This window comes from Scylla paramamosain, chromosome 5, assembly GCF_035594125.1.
Source record: "Scylla paramamosain isolate STU-SP2022 chromosome 5, ASM3559412v1, whole genome shotgun sequence".
NCBI classification, from domain to species: domain Eukaryota; kingdom Metazoa; phylum Arthropoda; class Malacostraca; order Decapoda; family Portunidae; genus Scylla; species Scylla paramamosain.
Genome location: NC_087155.1, coordinates 10,539,192 through 10,545,025, shown reverse-complemented (window position 1 = coordinate 10,545,025; position 5,834 = coordinate 10,539,192). Strand labels below are relative to the sequence as shown.

At 38.9% G+C, this 5,834-nt stretch overlaps 1 long non-coding RNA gene across 1 annotated transcript in view; it reads right to left on the bottom strand.

Annotated features, from left to right (window-relative positions):
- Window positions 1-770: 770 nt before the first annotated feature.
- LOC135100298 (uncharacterized) overlaps window positions 771-5,834 on the bottom strand; it is a 10,345-nt gene continuing 5,281 nt past the window's right edge. The window contains exons 2-3 of the long non-coding RNA XR_010268589.1: window positions 4,844-4,975; window positions 771-1,468 (exon numbers count right to left, since the gene is read on the bottom strand). This is a non-coding gene — a long non-coding RNA (uncharacterized LOC135100298). The remainder of the gene's footprint in view (window positions 1,469-4,843; window positions 4,976-5,834) is intronic.

Here is a 5,834-nt window from a genome sequence, read left to right as displayed (position 1 = left end):
TCTCTAGGGTGTTGACAAGGGCGGCGAGGCAGGGCCCAGTCACGCCTGCCCTCTGTAAGCCCTGTATTGCCTTGTGATGTGCCACGTCTCCTCTTCCGCTAACTTCCAGCCCAATCTTAGAGAAGCCTGCTAAACTTCCGCCCACTTCCAGCCACGCCGCTACTTCTGTTGGGATAATAGCGGTTGTTGTAGTAGTGATGGTGGTGGTGGTGGTAGTGGTGGTGGTGGTAGGAAGAGGAGGAGGAGGAGGAAGAGAAGGAAGAGGGTAGTGGTAGTAGTAGCAGTAGTAGTAGTAGTAGTAAAAATAACGAGAAAATTATGAAAATTGTAATAACAGTAATAATAACGATATTACTACTACTACTACAACTACTACTACAAATAATAATAATAATAATAATAATAAAAATGATAATAATAATAAAAATAATAATAATAATAATAATAATAATAATAAATTACTACTACTACTACTACTACTACTATTAACAATAATAATAATAATAATAATAAAATAATAATAATAATAACAATAATAATAATAATAATAAACTACTACTACTACTACTACTTACGTTCCGGAGAGAGCCCAAGGAGGGAGCGAGGGAGTGAGGGAGAGGGAGGATACCAGGATCCCTCCATAACCTCTGCCAGCCTTCTCGAGACTACGCCCTCCCGCCCCCCCCACCACCGCCTGAGAGAGAGAGAGAGAGAGAGAGAGAGAGAGAGAGAGAGAGAGAGAGAGAGAGAGAGAGAGAGAGAGAGAGAGAGAGACGAACAACCACCGCCGCCACTACTACCACCGCTACCCCCACAACAACAATAACAACAACAACAACAACCTGTCCACTAGCTGATTAAACGTCTCTTCTTTGCTAGAGGAGGAGGAGGATGAGGGAGGGAGGGGGACGATCTGGGCTGCCACACCACAAATAGGCAGGATGGCGTTGTTCTAGGGGGTCACCTGGCTCACTGGGGGCTGGGGGGATGAGGTGGCAACATTAAGCTTTTCTTTCTTCCTAATGCAAGAAATAAGCTTTTTCCTTATCCTAATATTAAATTTAAGCTTCCTCTCTTCTGGTAACTTAAAACATTTAAAACAGCTTAATATACGCTAAGATAACTTTAAAACTCTCAATTTAAGCCTTTTTTTCGGTATTATTACTGTATTTAAACTTTCTCCCTCCTTTCACAAACAAAAAAATACTCAAAACAAGATAAAAACAATATACAAACACCCAAAAACACATAAAACTGTCTTAAACTACTAAAAAACGGATTCTCATCTCGTATCTCGAAGCCTCGGTCCAAATATTCAGTAAGGGATGGTCTGACCAGCGAAGCGCTCACTATTAGAGGAATTTTCTGCATTTCCTTCACCTCCAGGCCTCCCTCCTTCACTGCCCCTCCTTCAGGCTTCCCCAAGGCTCCTTCACCATCCTCTGTGTGGTATTCTAAGCTCTCCATCCTGTAATATTGGCAGAAATGTTAGGCTTTCTAGGATGTCTTGTCTCGCACTCTCTCTCTCTCTCTCTATCTATCTATCTATCTATCTATCTATCTATCTATCTATCTATATATATATATATATATATATATATATATATATATATATATATATATATATATATATATATATATATATATATATATATATATATATATATATATATATATATATATATATATATATATATATATATATATATATATATATATATATATATATATATATATATATATATATATATATATATATATATATATATATATATATCAGTAGTTACACTTTATAATACACTTTATAAAAATTGAAATGTTCTGCACTTTTTGAGTCCCAGGGAAGGAGAGAGCGCAATACTCACCCATACACATCCAAAACACACTCAAAACATCCAAAACACACTCAAAATACTCCCAACACCACAAAATCTCAACAAAACTCACCCAAATACACTCAAAACATCCAAAACACACACAAAATACCCAAAACTACCAAGAAAACACATCCAAATACACCCAAAACACGCTTAAAACATCCAAAACATGCACATCACCACAGAAAACGCCCCTAACATACCCAAACGCACTCAGAACACCACACACACTCTCAAATACACCCAAAAAAAATCCCACACACACCAAGACTCATCTAAAACACTTAAAACACCCAAAATAAACTCAAAACACACTCACACCTCAATACACCCACAAACACACAAAAACACTCCACAACACACTCAAAACACTCCACAACACTCAAAACACGTAAAATACATCTAAAAACAATCTAAATAAAAAATTCAAGCAAAACACACGTGACAACAGCTAATATATATCCAAAACACTCTTAAACAGCTCTAATACAAACTCAGAACAACCACAACACTCCTAAATACACCCAAATCACACTTAAAAAAAAAAAAAACATCAATTATTACAGAGATTTGCAACGCAGCAAGGGGAACTAAGCTAAAGATTGTCTTCTTGCTTGTTTACATATTGAGGAAACTTCAATATTCGCCTAAATTTCTAACTGTTTCCAGACTCAGATGTAAACAAAACCTAAAAGCTAAATAAATAAACCCCCCCAAAAATACCTAAATAACAAAAAAAAAACTTTAATAAACAACTTCAAGACATTACAGGGAGGATGAGAGGCGATGCTGTGAAGGCAATAAGGCTGAATGAGGGGATGGTAGCACCGCTGGGCTCACCTTAGGTACTCATGGCTCTCTGGTGCTGCGTGGCAGTGTTTGGTACAGAAAGAAGCTACTGGGAATACGGAAACACTTATTACATTATGCGTGGGGCAAGACTGACCGGCGCCAGCCATCCCCCTTCCTAGTCAGGTCTACCTGTCACTGCTCCTCCCCCCTTCCTCCCCCAACACACACACACACACACACACACACACACACACAGATACACACACATACACTATCTCTCTCTCTCTCTCTCTCTCTCTCTCTCTCTCTCTCTCTCTCTCTCTCTCTCTCTCTCTCTCTCTCTCTCTCTCTTTCACCTCACGAATATTTCTCAAATCCATAAAGATGATTAGCAAGGTTTTCAAGGGTGTTTTCCCATTAATAATGAAGAAATATACCCCCAAAACTCCCAAAACACCCCAAAACACTACACAATATACACAAAATATCCAACAACACCCAACAACACCTAGAAAACTCACCCAAACACACCAAACACACGCTTAAACATCCAAAACACACTCAAAACACTCTCAAAACCCAAAAATCTCCACAAAACTCATCCAAACACATTCAAAACATCCAAAACACACACAAAATACCCCAAAATACCCATCCAAACACACCCAAAACACGCTTAAAACACCCAAAACACCGAAATCACCACAGAATATGCCGCTAACACACCCAAATGCACACACACTCAAATACACCCAAAAGACCCCGCACACCCCCAAATTCACCCAAATAATTTAAAACACACAAAACAAACTCAAGACACAGTCACACCTCAATTTACCTCCAAACGTAACACACACACACACCCTCTATCAACACTGACACATCTTCTAAACACACCTCAACACACACAAACACTCCTAACCTAACCTAACACACACGAACATACATCCTCTATCAACACTCTACCGACATTCCTAACCTATCCTAACTTAACCTCACTCACTAATATTTCATTCCTAACTCGTTCTCTCTCAGCGGAGTGTTGCATTCAGAAAGAGGGTGTGGCTTGCCTGTGTGTGTGTGTGTGTGTGTGTGTGTGTGTGTGTGTGTGTGTGTGTGTGTGTGTGTGTGTGTGTGTTAACCAGCCTTCCTCTCCCTCTCTTCCCCTCACACACACACACAAGTATTACAAACCATAATAATCATAAAAGTAGTAATATTAATAATACTAATTTTGAACCTTAATTTTACACATACACACACACACACACACACACACCATATCTGAAAATACCACATAGTTCTAAACACACACACACACACACACACACACACACACACACACACACACACACACACACACACACACACACACTGTGGGTATATTTTCAGTTTGTAAACTACTGTAACAATATACACACACACACACACATACACACACACATAAATGCATATATCATCCCACACGCACACACACACACTGGATGATATACCTGCTAATAAATAAAAGGAAAAGAAGAAGAAGAAGAAGAAGAAGAAGAAGAAGAAGAAGAAGAAGAAGAAGAAGAAGAAGAAGAAGGAAAACAACAACAACAACAACAACAACAACAACAACAACAACAACAACATCAATAACAATAATAATAATAATAATAATAATAATAATAATAATAATAATAATAATTATGTCATTCACACAAGAGAGAGAGAGAGAGAGAGAGAGAGAGAGAGAGAGAGAGAGAGAGAGAGAGAGAGAGAGAGAGAGAGAGATACAGACAGACAGACACAGACAGACAGACACAGACAGACAGACAGATGGACGGATAAGGCCCCTCTACAGAGTTAACAGCTGGGTGTGGGGTTGACAAAAGCTGCAGGAGACGACTCAGAACGCCTAACGTTATACAATGAGATGTGAAGTTTGCAGTTTAGATTATAAGTAAAGGACAGACCGAGGATGTTCAGTGTGGAAGAGGGGGGTAGTTGAGTGTCACTAAACAAGAGGGGCTAGTTGTCTGGAAGCTTGTGTGGAGATGGTGAATGGAGGAATTGAGTTTTTGAGGCACTGAACAATTCTAAGTTTGCTCTGTCCTAATTAGAAAGTTTAGAGAGACCAGAAGTGAAGTAGTAATGAGAACAAATGAAGACGTAAACAAGGCAGCAAACAGTTTTACCTTGAGTCCTCTCCTGCCTCACCACGGCCATGAAGATATCAATGGGCGTCAGCTGGCCAGTCAGGGGCAGACTCAGGGACACGGCATCCTTTCCCCAACCCCTCCATATCTGACAGGGGGGCGGAGGAAGCGCTGGGGGGAGAGGTGAGAGGAGAATTAATAAGGTAGACAAGTAAACAGTAGTCATATACAGCTAGTTCTCTGTTCACACGCTATGCAGATCAACAAATCAAGCAAACTGTGAATTATTGCAAATAACACAGGTAAAATAGTGGTAATAATGCAAATGACGCATGGAAGCAGTGCAAACAACAAGCAACACATGCAACACTCCAAAATAACTTTCCATATATTTATATTCAACAGGAGGAGGAGGAAGGGAAGAGAACATAACAGAGGAAATCAAGACACAGATGCGAAACACACACACACACACACACACACACACACATATATATATATATATATATATATATATATATATATATATATATATATATATATATATATATATATATATATATATATATATATATATATATATATATATATATATATATATATATATATATATATATATATATATATATATATATATATATATATATATTACCACCATGACCCTCAACCCCCACCAATCACCTTACCACCCCCACATGCCCCCCTTCCTGGCAGAACCTTATCTAATCACATGCACATACACACAATATACGAGCAGGAAAATAAATAAATAAAAAAGGGGAGGAGGCAGAAAGGCGCAGGAGTGGGACGGATGGGGTTCACGATGATCTAACACACACACACACACACACACACACACACACACACACACACACACACACTCATACATACATACATACATACACCAAACAATGACTGATAGAGACTGGAATGAAGGGGCGTCCCGGCCCCTGGTGTGATGACGTCATTGATGACGTCACACTCAAAAATACGTTAACGAATCCATTTTGAAATTGACCCCTAGCAAAAA